Here is a 13749-nt window from a genome sequence, read left to right as displayed (position 1 = left end):
TCAAACGTGGATCTTCTGCAAACCTAACACCTTTTCTTATAACTCCACTTCTCCTCTTCTAAGTCCATCAGAGTCTCCCAGACTTGAAACTCACTTGAAATTAATGATATGTTGGGGTTGGTCTCATCTCATCCTGAATGTACTGGGGCAAAAGGGACACACAGTGAGAACTGGCTTTCTGGCCACCTAACACATTTATTTACTGAGCGGCCCTGTATGTTCCCACACATTGTTCTGGCTCCAGGTCCAGCATGGTGAAGAAGACACATAAGGTCTCTGCTCTCATAAGAGTTTCTACACTTGGGTGAAGAGAGTAGATAAATAGCATAAACACACTAACTGCATAAAAATAATAAAACATTCGGTAGGTAATAGCAAGGCATCCTAAGTGCTAAAAATCTAAACAAACAGATCTGGACACCAGATTTCCTTCCCCTGTAACAAATAATGAGCCCATCCGTACTGATCCATCTTGAATTTGAGCCAGACAAGGTGAGAAGAAGCTAAAAACAAGAAAAACTGGCTCCTGAATCCACTGAGTTCTCTAGGGAACAAAATCTCCCGGACTTAAACGTTCTCACTGCCTCTCCCACCTGCTATGGTTATTAAGGAGCAAATGCTCAAATTTCTGACAGTCTTGCTGGGTATTAACTTCCCTCAAAACACGCTCACACATGTCGCTGATGAATAAACAGGCGGGTACAGCAGTATGTCATTATGTGCATAAAACAGGAACAAGAATTTGGGGACAGAACAAGAGATAAACACTCAGTTTGAAGTTTCCAGAAAAGCCTGGAAAGATGAAACCACATGAAAAATACAATCCTTTTCCCACAGCAGAAAATATGTTAGGTGGTAAATGAAGCATTTTGAAGTTCAACTTAATGGCGGGCAAACTAGGAGCCACCCCAGCAATGCACCCCAGGGGTTCTCCAAGATGTGGGCAGGTCTAATGGGAGATGGAAATGGATCAAAAGCTATTGGGCTAGGGCTGAAGAGACGGTGCAGCCGTTAAGAGCTCTGGCTGCTCTTGCAAAGGTTGTGTTCCCAGCAGCCAGATGGAGGCTCATAAATCTGTTATTCTGTTACTCCTGTCTTAAGAGATGCTGCAGCTGAGGTTCAGGGAAGGGAACAAATGCCTGTCCAGGCCACCTAACCCCAGGAAAAACTCTCCCACCTTACGCTATAAATGTATAGCTATCTGTAACTCCAATTCCAGATGATCCTACGCCCTCTTCTGATCTCCACGGTTACTAGGCATACATGTGGTACACATACACACCCACAGGCAAACATTCATACATATGAAACAAAAATAAACAAAATTTTTAGGCAAAGTCTTGGGAGAGAATGTCTCGAGAGAGACCATGTCTTGGGAGAGAAGACAGAACTGAGCTGAGCAGCCAGCATGGACGCTTCGAAGCAGAATGAGACAAGGAGTCTGCCTCTGACCAAGAAGCAAAAATGCCTCCTGACAGTCTTTTTGGCTAGGCTCAAGACTATGGGTGAAGAAGCCGAGGTTGTGAATACATAGAAGAGGCAAGTCCTATCAGACAGCCCATGTCGCACGATGCTTAGAGACTAACATAACACTGAGATCAAATGACATGCTCTGGAATTGCTAAGCTTCACGGTCAACTTTATGGGATTTTGAATCACCATAGAAACACACCTCTGGGTATTTCCAGAAAGTCTTAGAGGAGCCGAGAAGACCCACATTGTGAGTGGACACAGCCCAAAGAAAGATGACTCTCTCCTCGACCTGTTACCAACTGTCACAGCTCCTCTCATGTGGGATGGCTGAAGAGCAGGGCTTGTGAGCCCATCCCCATCCATGCTGGAATTTTGGCTGGCTTAAACTCATGTAAGTCTTACTCACAGGATCGCAGCTCCTGTGAATTCTTGAGGCACCTTGGTTTTTAGACTCATGGAACACTTTCGAAATAACACAGAAAAACACAAGGCTGAGGGTTCACCTCTCCTTTCCAGGGAAGAGACTGAAGAACATTGAAGCTATGATTGGAGATTAAGGAGCCCCATGGCACCAGAAATATGCATTTCTGTGCATATTCCTATATATGCAGAAAGACATGCTAGAAGACTACTCTAGCATGAGATACTGTTAAGATAACTTCTGCCTTTAAAAAGGAGTAAATGGAAACTAGGGGTACAGTAGAGATTCTCCACCTTATACATTTTTATAAGGCAGGCACACACACATACACACACGAAGGGATATGCTCATGTATGTCTATTAAAATGTAGAGACCCGAGGTCAACCACAGGTGTTCCCTGGAAGCCATCCATCTTGTTTTTGAAACAAGGTCTCTCTCTCACTAGGACCTGTGGCTCACCGATTTAACTGGGATAGCTGAGCATGAAGATGCAAGGATCCTCCTGGCTCTGCCTTCCCAGTACTGTAATTGCAAATACCTACCACAGTGCCCAGCTATTTTCACGGGCACTGGGGACCAAACTCAGCTCCACGCACTTACGTGGCTACACTTTACCACTGAGCTGTCTCCCCAGCCCCAGCTATAGCACTTTTGAACTGTAGGAATACAATCATGCCCAAAGCACTTTTCAAAAAGATTCTGAAAATTAACGGTAGCCACCACCAAGGTCGCTGAGGATGGTCTGAAACCCAAGAAAGGAGTGTGGGAGTAAATTCCAAGCAAGGGCATAATATCAGGAAGCAGGCATAGGGGTGACAGAATCCTGACAGTTTTACGAACCTGAACTTGCAGCCCTCCCTGGGCTGGTAACCTGAGAACCACTGTTCCAAGGGGACACAGAGGAGGAGGAGGTGAGGAAAGGGAGCCAGAGCCAGGGGACAGGAGCAGTGCTGGCTGGTCAACCTGCGGGCAGACCACAAGTGTGTCCGGTTACACAGCTGCCTCTACACTGTCTATTCTGCTTGTCCTTGTCTGACAAAAGAAGGACACCTCTACCTTAAAAAGAAAAAAAAAAAATCTCTATTCATGTGTCAGCCAAAATGAGAGTTAGGAGGCCTGCAACACTTCCACCTCCGTCCATAGCCACCCTGACGGTAAAAACATTGGAAAGAGGTTCTTGCCCTCTTCCCATCACTTATTGGGCTACGGAAAGCAGTCCTCAAGAAGTTGGAATCTCCCCAAGAACCCCATGCTCAAATAGGGAAAATGCAGAACCCTGGTGCCAGTCAAAGGGGACGAAGATTTCATGTACACTGTCAACTTGTCAGAAAGTCTGGACCTGAGTCAATGATGGGTCAGTGACAGTCAGGACCACACCTTGACCAAGACTGCTTAGTTATACATACCTCTTGCGTTCTATTTAAGAATAAATGTTGTTTGTTTGTTTGTTTTTGAGACAGGGTTTCTCTGTGTAGCCCTGACTGTCCTATGTAGTCTAGGCTGGACTTGAACTCACAGAGATCTGCCTGCCTCTGCCTCCCTGAGCCCTGAGATTATAGACATGCACTACTGAGACTAAATCTTATGCCAGGACCCCAAAGATGGACCTGGGGACTCACTAGATCCATTTGCTCCTTTTTAAACACGACTATAATGAATTAATCTCCTTTTTCTGCTTTTCACCACTGCTTGTTTTTTAATTAGCTATTTTGGACATGTGACTGAGTCCAGCTTCTTAGGGCAGCTAGAGCCCAGACTCTGACCCTAACTCGGGTAACACTGCTATCTCCAGTGGAATCTAGTCAATGTTGCCCATCTGATGGGCACACTCGGCACCTCCTCCCCACTGAAATGGAACAGAGAAACTGGCAGAGAAAACAGGAAGCTCAGCAGTTAATTCCACTAATTAATTCTTTGATCCATATTAATTTACTAGAAACCTGTTAGGTATTAGCTGTGGTGGTGAGAGCAAGAAGGAGAAGAAAGAAAACTCAGACAAGGGTCTCTTCCCTGACCAGAGTCTTCATTCAAAAGCTGAAATTTCTTTAAAAATTTGGCTGAGGGCCTGAGTTGGAGCCTTGAAACCTAAGTTAAAAAAAAAAAAAACAAAAAACAGGCATGGTAGCATGCACTTGTAATCCCAGAGCTGGGGACGCAAGGACAGGCAGAACCTCTGGGGCTCACAGGCCAGACAGAACTGCTAAAGCCAGGTCACAGAGACTCAGTATACAGAATGGATGGCTCCTAAGTAATGACACCCAGGGTCATTCTCTGGTCCATACATATGCATGTGCCTGTACACATATAAACACACACACACACAAATACAGATACACAAAACACACATACACACAGTTACATACACACATATACACACAGACACACCATACACACTCACACACAGAGACACATACACTCATGCATACAGGACACACACAGACACACCACACACACAGGGAGACATACACACAAAGACACATACAGACACATATACACAGAGACACATAAACGGACATATACTCAGACACACATAGATATATGCATAGAGAGACAGACATAAACACACACAGTCACGCATACATACTCACAGAGAGGCACACATAGAAAGACAGACACACCACATAGTTACATGCGACATACACACAGACACACTCAGGAACCAGAGATACTGGTCTAAATCACAGCAGGATAATCCCTCGCCTACACTCACCATACCCTTCCTCATCAAGTTTATCTAGTTCATGGGTAAAACATACAAAGAAAAGCTGGCTGGATTCAGGAGATGGCATTCTGTAATTCCCAAGATATGAAAAGGCTAGAAGCTTAGAATCTAACGACCTACCTTCTATGTTCCCTAGTCTTTCCTAAGGTTTCTTCCCTGTTGACAGAAATGCAATTATTTGCAAGGACAAATTAAAATAATAAGGAATAAGTACAAATTGTACCTAGGACCGGTGTCTCTTTCTCTAAGTCGATTCACTTCATGTGTGTCAGGCTGTGACACGCACGACAGTTGTTATTCCTGTGTTTTGGCCTAAGCAGTGTCTGCAGAAAAGCAGAAACGGCCCTGTTTCCAACCAAGAAGCTGACCTCGGTGACGGCAGCTCATTAAATCTGGAAGCGGCTGCCTGGGTCTGAATACCGAAGGCCACTTCCCTGCTACTGACTGCTGTAAGCAAGCACATGCCTTCCACCCTCCTGCTCCTGGTCCTCGGAGAATGGGTAGATAGTGAGACCCCACAGAGCAGGATGACTGCAAAAGGCGAGTGGGTTTCATCTTCGAGATGTTTTTGTAGACGGGCTCCTGGCTGTGGTAAGTCTTGGCAAGGGTTTGTCAAGAGGAGTCTACCAGGTCTGCCGGACTCTGAAGCCGACAGCCCTAGGACTCCACCCTTCTTCTCCTTGACACCTCCCCAGGACAGCTGGCTGGCTTTGCCCAACCTGAGATTTCGGCCCTGGGAACATGTGAATGGATGTTAGGCCCAGAGCCCAGCACTCAAAGGGCTAGAGGGTAGACATCACGTGGGGAAAAGAGTTGCTGTGGCTGGAGGCGGATGTGAAAGGCCCCTCTGGTCCGGGCCACACCCACGTGATCAGTTTCACATTCCCAGACCCCTGGCCTCCTTTGACAGCAAACTTCTGCTCACAGTCACTCCACCACAAGCGGCTAAATTAGAAGGAAGTCAGGGAGCCAGAAGCAATGGGAAGCAGTGAAAGCAGAAATGGCATGAAGTTCAGTCAGAAGGCAAAAGGAGCCACAACAGAGAAAAAGGGAACACCCCAACACCTGCCCAGGCTGATCAGCTGTGCTGCCACCCCCCCCCACCCCCCCACCCCCCGGTCATAAGACTTCCTGTGATGACACAGACCGGGGATTCTCAACCTCCTTTGGGGGGTCGAATATCCGGTATTTTGCCTAACAGATATTTACATTCTGATTTGTAACAGTAGCAAAATTACAGTTATGAAGTAGCAACAAAATAAAGCTATGGTGGGGGAGAGGTCATGACAGCATTGAGAACTGTATTAAAGGGTTGCAGGGTAAGGAAGGTTGAGAACCACTGATACAGACCCTTGCTTGTATCCTCCTCATACAATGCCGTCTACAGGGTCTCCACTCTTGTGTCGGCCTGGAGGTAAAGCAGACAGCTCCAAAGTTGGGTTCCAGCCAGCAGAAGGGACCCTGAGAAGCTATCTGACCCCTGCACATAGGCGTAGAGGGCTGGGGCTAGAGGAGTGGGAGGCCAAGTCCTCCAGTTTGTCAACTTGCTTCAGCTGTCTTCCCGGTTAACACAGAGATAAGGAGGCCACACTGGGCAGGTGCCACCATTCAGCCAGGCTAGATCAAGAAAGCCATACTGGTTATTAAATATTTGGCCAACCCAAGTTCTCCCTAGGCCCTTCTCTGGGACCCGCTTTGACTGCTTCAAAATCCAGGAACAGCAAGGCCCTCCAGGTAGGGCTCTAAGCCAGAAGTCAGAACTGTGCTCATCCATCCTGACTGTTCTTCCTCTGAAGACCCCACCCAGCAGCCACCACAGGGCCTGTTGGGAGGCAACAGCCTTTAAGGAGTAACAGACGAAAGCTTTCCTTTCCAAATCCTGTGGCCTATTCCACTGGGGTTGGTGTCCCTTGGTTGGGGCACAGTGCTACCAGCTTCACGTATCTCTGTCTTCGCCCCTGCAGGAGAACCCTGAGGGAAAGGGATGCTCCCAATAATGGGCACAAACAAAGCTCCTAATTCTGAGGTACATGTGTGGGGCAGCTTACACATACTGGAATACTCCAATGGCCTCCAAGGTGGGAGTCTCCCATGCTGCCCTCCTCTGCCCATAGAAAACTAATGCAATGCACAGAGAACACATCCTATCTACAGGGGAAGACAGCAAGGTAGGGAGGGAGGGAATATGAACACTGAGGGCTGAGGAAATTTCCTCTGAAAACCAGCAGGCAAGTCTCAGACCCCATGACTGACCAAAGACCAGACTGTGGGGTCTAATATTGCCAGATTGGAACTTTCCAGAAAGTCTAGAAACCTTGAATTTTAGGGAAGAGCAGATTTCTACACAATATTTAGACCAACACATGGGCCAGCTGCACTGGTCTCTAGTTAAAGACCTTCCTGTCCCCGAAGACAAGCTTGTTTCTCAACTGCAGCACAATACGCCAACATGAGATCAACAGCGCCAAATGAGGTCAAAAGACAGACCTGACAGTCGGAGGCCAGCCTGGGCTACAAGGGAGTTCCAGGCTAACTGAGGCTACATGATGAGACCTGTCTCAAAAAGAAAGAACAGGAAAGACAGGCCTATTTTCTCCCAAACTAGGGTATTATTTTTAAAGACATCATCCCTAGCTCCATACTTCAAGATCTTTTAGTGAGGCTGTACCCGCCAGGGGCATCGGGCCCGACTATGGCCTGTGCCAGCACTTTGGGACTCTGGTATCTTCTGACAACATGGAGGGCTGAGTTGAAGCCCCAGAACTACCTGCAGCGATGACCCCAGTGATTTAGTCCACCTCTGTGCACTTGTACTTTCCTCATCCATATAACAGACGGACAGCCTCCATCTTCAGGACATGACACTTGTACAAGAATGAGCATACACACAACCTTGGAAGGGCCTGACATGTTTCTGCTCAACAGGCACTTGCTATAGTCATTGCCTCAGAGAATCGTGCCTCAGGCTGGTGTCAGTCTCATCAGCCACTTGGGTGGGACTTAAGTATCCCCTCTTCTCATCCCCCTGCAATGCTTTTCCCAGCTGCCGTTTCCACTTCAGTCAGCAGGCTCAGAGAGATGGGACCATCTAAGGGACTTCCTTCTGGAATCTGGGCATCCAACGCCTCAGACGGAAGTCTCACGTCAGACCAGTCAGAGATCAGCAGTCACCAAAGCATCCTCTCCTTAAAAATCTCTGGGGTTCCCTTTATACCATCATCTTCCTCCCCAAGAACAGAAGTGATGTGATGGAAAGAGGAGGAAAATGAACATTTTTTTGCCTCAGGCTAGCTGCAAATAACTCATCTACAGCTTCCCAAAGCCTTGCCTCTGAGTACTTATTTCTGCAGACAGAAAGTCCTCCCAGGAGCTGAGGGTATGAGGTGAGAAATGGAAAGACAGTTATGTCCTCAACTGCCCTGTACCTGACTGCCACTTGCTCACCCCTCAGGTTTCAACTCAGGAGTCAACCCTGTCCCCACCCTAAACCCATGTGCTGCCACCCTACTTGAAACACCATATGATGAGTGCCTGCCCAGTTCCTCTCTAATACAAGCTCTGGACCACCCGCCACAATGGCTGCCTCCAAACATGTCAAGGACCAGGCAGAAACCATCACAAACATTCAATAAGTGAATAACAATACCAATAACCCTTCCATCTATACACCCCAACCCAGGTTCTCAAAGGAACCAGTAAACTTCAATTTTTATTTTCTTCCTCACTGTTCTCTTTCTGGAGACCTAAAAGCAGAAGAATCTGTTTGCTAAGGAAGAAGGTGATCAGGACTCAGCCACTCCTGCTTCTAGAAGATTCCTGAAACTCAGACTTCCAATCAGGGATTAGGCTGGAGATTTGAACACCACATCTAAGCTCCGGAGAATTCAGACAGGAAGGTGTGCAGGCTGAGCCAGCACTGGGAACAGTGGTGACTGGCAATTTAGCCAGAATAAGTCTATTCAGAAAGGTCATCCCCTTGCCTTTGGGGACATCGAATCATGCTCTGCTTCCTAAGGCAGTTGCAAATAGAAAATATTCTGATTTATGGTTTTCATATTCACAAAACAGGTGCCTCGACTTTCATTTAGGGAAAACTGGCCACTCTGGTTTGGATGGGATTACTCTTAAGGTCTGGAAATACTTGTCTCTAAATTCAATATTATGTTTTAGAACTTGGCCAAACTTGGACCAAAGTTCTTCCCTGTACAGACTTCAAAGGCTATCTGCAAAGACAGTGTTTTCAATAACACATCTTAAAAAGAAAGGTCTGATACTTGCACTGACTTCATTATAAGATCCAGTTGCACAAACGCCTGCCTTCGGCCAGCCTGCACCCGGGCTACACACATCCACGTCTCCCAGGTGCATCCTGACTGCACTGCTAGACAGAGAGCCATGAAGGCTGTCAGCAAAGAGCCACTGCACAAGTGTGAGGACCTGCATTCTTATCCAAGATCCACATAAAAGTGAGCATGGTGGCTGGGGTCTATAAAGCCAGCACTGGGATGGGGGCTGTTTCCGAGATCTCACGGGCCTCCCAGCTTAGTCAGACAGATGTGCCCCAGGTTCAGTGTCTCAAAAAACAAGGTGAAAACCCTAAGGCGTGTGTGTGTGTGTGTGTGTGTGTGTGTGTGTGTGCGCGCGCGCGTGTGTATGTCTACCTGTGAAGCACATTCACACAGGTGCCCCAGCAGACCAGAAATAAATCACAAAATTAATAAGATGGAAAGCATCCAAAGAAGACACTTGATTTCAACCTCTGCCAACTCCTCAAGTGTACACACTGACACAGACACAGACACACACACACAAGGGGGAGGGAGAAGGCAGGGGAGGAGATGGGGAAGAAAGGGAAGGTGGAAGGGGCCAAGCCTGGCTAGGACCAGAGACCCAGGGGAGAGGAATCAAGTTTTAGCACTAGACTTGGGTGATTATCAGAAGGTTTATTACTGCTTGGCTGAATAGAGTGGAGAACTGAGAGAGTCATTTCCTCTTAGACTTGGTCTCCACAGAAAGAAGAAATAGCTATCTGTCCTTATAAGAACTCAGCCTCACCCAGACTCCAGTTCCAAGCACGCTCTTTGAGTGGCCCATCCAATTCTCAGGTTCAAAGTGAGCTCACCTCATCCAAACACTGGGGAAATCTTCACACTGGTTCTGCCCCCAAGACAACTGATCACACTGCCCTGTGGGCTCATTTAACCCCCAATTATTCCCAAGTGCTCATCAGAACAGCCTACTATTCACTGAACATTTTTTTGTCTATCAGACTTTGTGCTAAGGCCACTTAAGCAAGATATCAGTCCTCTCAACTGCCAAGAGGTTTGTTGCTATTATCACCCACATTTTATGAAAGGAAAAACAAACACAGGAAAATTAAGCAACTTCCCCAAGCTCATAGGGATTAACTAGCCCGGGTTCCCCAGGCTCTGAATCCAGTGGTGACAGGCTTTCACATTAAAGCATTTTATTGACCCTAAAACAAATACTCCACAGAGCAGAACTGACAAGATTAACTGACAAATAAGCCTGGGGACAACTCAGCCTTCCCTCTTGCTATATCCCCTTTCCAACATTTCTGCTGCCCTACGTTGTCCCTCTTTGTGCCCTCCACCCTGTTGAAAGTATCCATCTACTCTGCAAACAGGACTTAAGAGAAGAAAAAGAAAATCCAAGCCCTGTGTCTCTGTGAATGTAGGCAGAGCAGAACATCCACTTCAGTGCTGGGGTCACTGGGCATCTGTGTGTGTCTACAGATACTTGCAGATGTGGAACTACATTGGGCGGCTTGCTTTATGCAATTTGAGATGTCCAGGTGTGGCCTTTGGAATGAGCATGACCCCCATAGGTCCATATGTTTGAATGCTTGGTCCCCAGGTAGTGGAACTATTTGGAAGGATTAGGAGGTGTGGCCTATGGGAGGTGTGTAACTAGGGGTGGGCATTGAGGTTTCAAAAGCCCCAGTCCAGGCCCAGTGTCTCCCTGACCTGCTACTTGTGAATCAGGATGTAAAGCTCTCAGAAACTGTTACAGCACCATATCTGTCTGCTTCCTGTTACAATGATCATGGACTAACCCTCTGATATTGTTAAGCAAGGACCCAATTAAACATTTTTCTTCATAAGTGTTGCCCAGATCACGGTGTCTGATCACAGCAATAGAACAGTAACTAAGACACCAGGACACATTATCTGTGACATGACTTACATCCCTAGATGTACTCTCTGCCTCTGTGTTAGGGAATCCTGTCTCCATTCCAGCCACTAGGTTAGAAAAGCCAAAAAGAAAGAAACCCCAGAGGCACACAGAGGACAAGCTTGGCTTTCTAAAAGCTACAGCTTATTCTAGGCTCCAACCACACTTACTGTTCTTCCCAACCCCAACTACTGTAGTTTCCACCAAGCTGAAGACAGAGAGCCTTCAGTGGTAGCCATAAACTGTGTAGAACATCTGGAGGGGTGCTGTTTCTTGGGGACCAAGGGGAGTAGCAGGGAGAGTACCACCAGGACACAGTAAGTGATGAGCTCATCGAGGCCTTCTGAAAGAGAAGAGAGCAGAAAAAAGAAGCCAAGAACATCCGTTCAACCATCTTCCCCAGAAGAGACTGCTCCAGGACGCCACAGCACGGTGCCAAGCTAGGTTAGGCTGTGTGCTGTGCACCAGCCCCAACTCCTATGTCTAAGCCCTGACCCTCAGCATGATGGTGTGACCGGCCTTCAGGAGATGCTCAGCTCTACATGAGTTTTGAGGGTACAGTCCTCACAGCAGACTGATGTCCTTCTAAAAGCTGGCTTTCGTGTAAGCTCATAGCCATGTGGTGACCGCAAGCTAGCCGTCACCAGAAACTAAGCTGGTCAGCACTTTGACATTGAGCTTCTGGGACCCAGAACATTAAATAATAATAATAATTTCTGCTGCTTCTGCCATTCTGTCTGTGGTACTTGTTTCAGCACCCCAAGCAGACTAGTGTGGATTTTCCGACGCAGGTACTCAGGTCAGAATTCAGATGCGGATCCACTTTCAGCACTGCACAACCATGGGCAGGTCGTACGTTTTCTCTCCTTCATGGTTTTCTCATATGTAAACTACATGATGAAGACACAGACCTGATGGAGTTGGCCTCCAGCTGTCTAGGACACAACACATTTCCATAACAGAAACATCGTTCTATACACACAATGGCCCTTCTTAGTGTGGCTTGTGTGCCACACTTGGAATCAGAATCTTTTTTTTTTTTTTTTTGGTTTGGTCTGTACCAAAGCTTGGAGACAGTTACATTTTTTTTTTAAACTAACATTTAAAAGTTAAATACATCAATTACAAAAAAGTTTACTGGACAAACAAACAAACAAACTTAAAAAGCCTGGGCATGGCGGCTCATGCCTTTAATTCCAGTACTCAGGAAGCAGAGGCAGGGAGTTCTCTGTGGGATGGAGGCCAGCTTGGAATACATAGTGAGTTCCAGGAAAGCCAGGGCTACATAGTGGAACAAAAATACCAGGAAATTTTACATAATAATCTTAACTGCAGAGCTTCTAGGAGCATTTCTCCATGCTTCAGAGCCAGCCTCCCTATTCAGAAGGCCCCTTGGCACCTGGTGGCTTCTTGCTCCCCTGGGCTACAGGGCAGGTGACATCAGGGTTCGCTCCCACCTTCCTAGCTGCCCACAAAGTACAATGTCAGGATATGTCTCCTGAAGTGAGAAACAATTAGCACATTCCTGATACACTGGATTATTTATTTATACTTTCACTGGGGGCTGAGGAACCTAGGGGTAGAGGCAGGAACTCAGTGCTTGGAATGAGCTGGGCTCTTTCTTGCGAGTCTGAGGCTGGCGACCTAGCTTTGCCCGACACATAACTTCTTGGGACCTCATTTTCCTTCCCCGTAAAATGAGGTTTTAGTCTCTCTTGTCTCTTTCCAGATTTATGTAATGGTGACACGAAATTGAAATCCAAGTGCATAGGTAGAAATGTAACACAGCTGTTTGTGTATGTGCTGTACAAGTTTTAATGAAAACAGAGCTCTGAAACACCCAGCTGACCTTAACACAGACTCAATTCAATGTAAACCAGGCTTGAACAATGGCCTTGTTTGTTGTTCTGCCCACAGCAGGGCTGGTCTTTAGCCTAGATGTTCCGTGTTTAACATACCCAGAGAGGAATTAAAAGGCCGGCTAATTCAACCTCCTAGCCCTAGCTAAGCCTGGGACTGAGCCCTGTTCCTTTTCTCATTTCACAAAGACTCAAATCCAACTGTCCTACCACGCTGCCTCCAGCATCCTCTGTACTTGGGCTTCTTTCAGTTCCCTGCGCATTGTGGAGCCCCTTCCCCCAATGAATCCTTGTTGAGCCTCAGATCCTGGCATAAGCATCACCTCCATCGTCACTGTGCTCTAGGCAAGGCCTAGCTGTGTTAACACGCTTCATTCTATCAGCTTTGTTATAACACAGTCCGTGATTGGTTGACTAATAAGCTTCCCATCTAACTGTACATTCCAGGAAGGAGAGTGAGGTGGGGATGTGGCTCAGATGATGAAATGGTTGCCCACTATGCAAGAGGCTCTGAGTTCCATCCCCAGCATTTTATCAACCAAAGATGGTAGCACATACTTGTAATCCCAGAACTCTGGAGGTAGAGACAAGAGGATCAGAAATTCAAGGCCATCCTCGGTTATATAACCAGAACAAGGTCAGTGTGGGCTACCTAGGACCCTATCTCACAACAAAACAAACAAAAAATCAGGAGACCAGCGTTCGCACATGTCTGCTTCAGCACACAGCTATCAAGGAGGTACTCTGATATTTGTTACTCAGTCATTTATTAACATCAGTAACTGTCAAGTAATCTGCCTCCAAGTACTAAGTCATACTACTTAAAATGGTGCTTAATAGTTAGGCGGAATGCTTACAGAATTAGTACCAGCCCCTGCCTACCAATCTGTACGTCCTCATGCATTTATACATATGAGGATAGGCACCATATCAGAATGAGAAGTCTAGATGGGTCTCAGAACACAGCAGCCACAAGAACAATTCAACAGTAAGCAGAGGAGCAGAGGGCCAAGATCGGCTGTGGATGTGGGAGGTGGGGAGTACCCTAAGCCCCATAATGGGAAAACAGCACTGGTTT

At 46.9% G+C, this 13749-nt stretch overlaps 1 protein-coding gene across 8 annotated transcripts in view; it reads right to left on the bottom strand.

The window, feature by feature from the left end:
• The window catches only part of Prr5l (proline rich 5 like), a 168043-nt gene that overhangs the window by 36201 nt on the left and 118093 nt on the right, over positions 1–13749 (bottom strand). The gene's annotated exons all lie outside the window — the stretch shown is intronic.

This window comes from Meriones unguiculatus, chromosome 18 (genome assembly GCF_030254825.1).
Source record: "Meriones unguiculatus strain TT.TT164.6M chromosome 18, Bangor_MerUng_6.1, whole genome shotgun sequence".
Classification (NCBI taxonomy): domain Eukaryota; kingdom Metazoa; phylum Chordata; class Mammalia; order Rodentia; family Muridae; genus Meriones; species Meriones unguiculatus.
The sequence above is the reverse complement of the archived record's forward strand: the minus strand, read 5'-3'. Positions and strand labels throughout refer to the sequence as shown.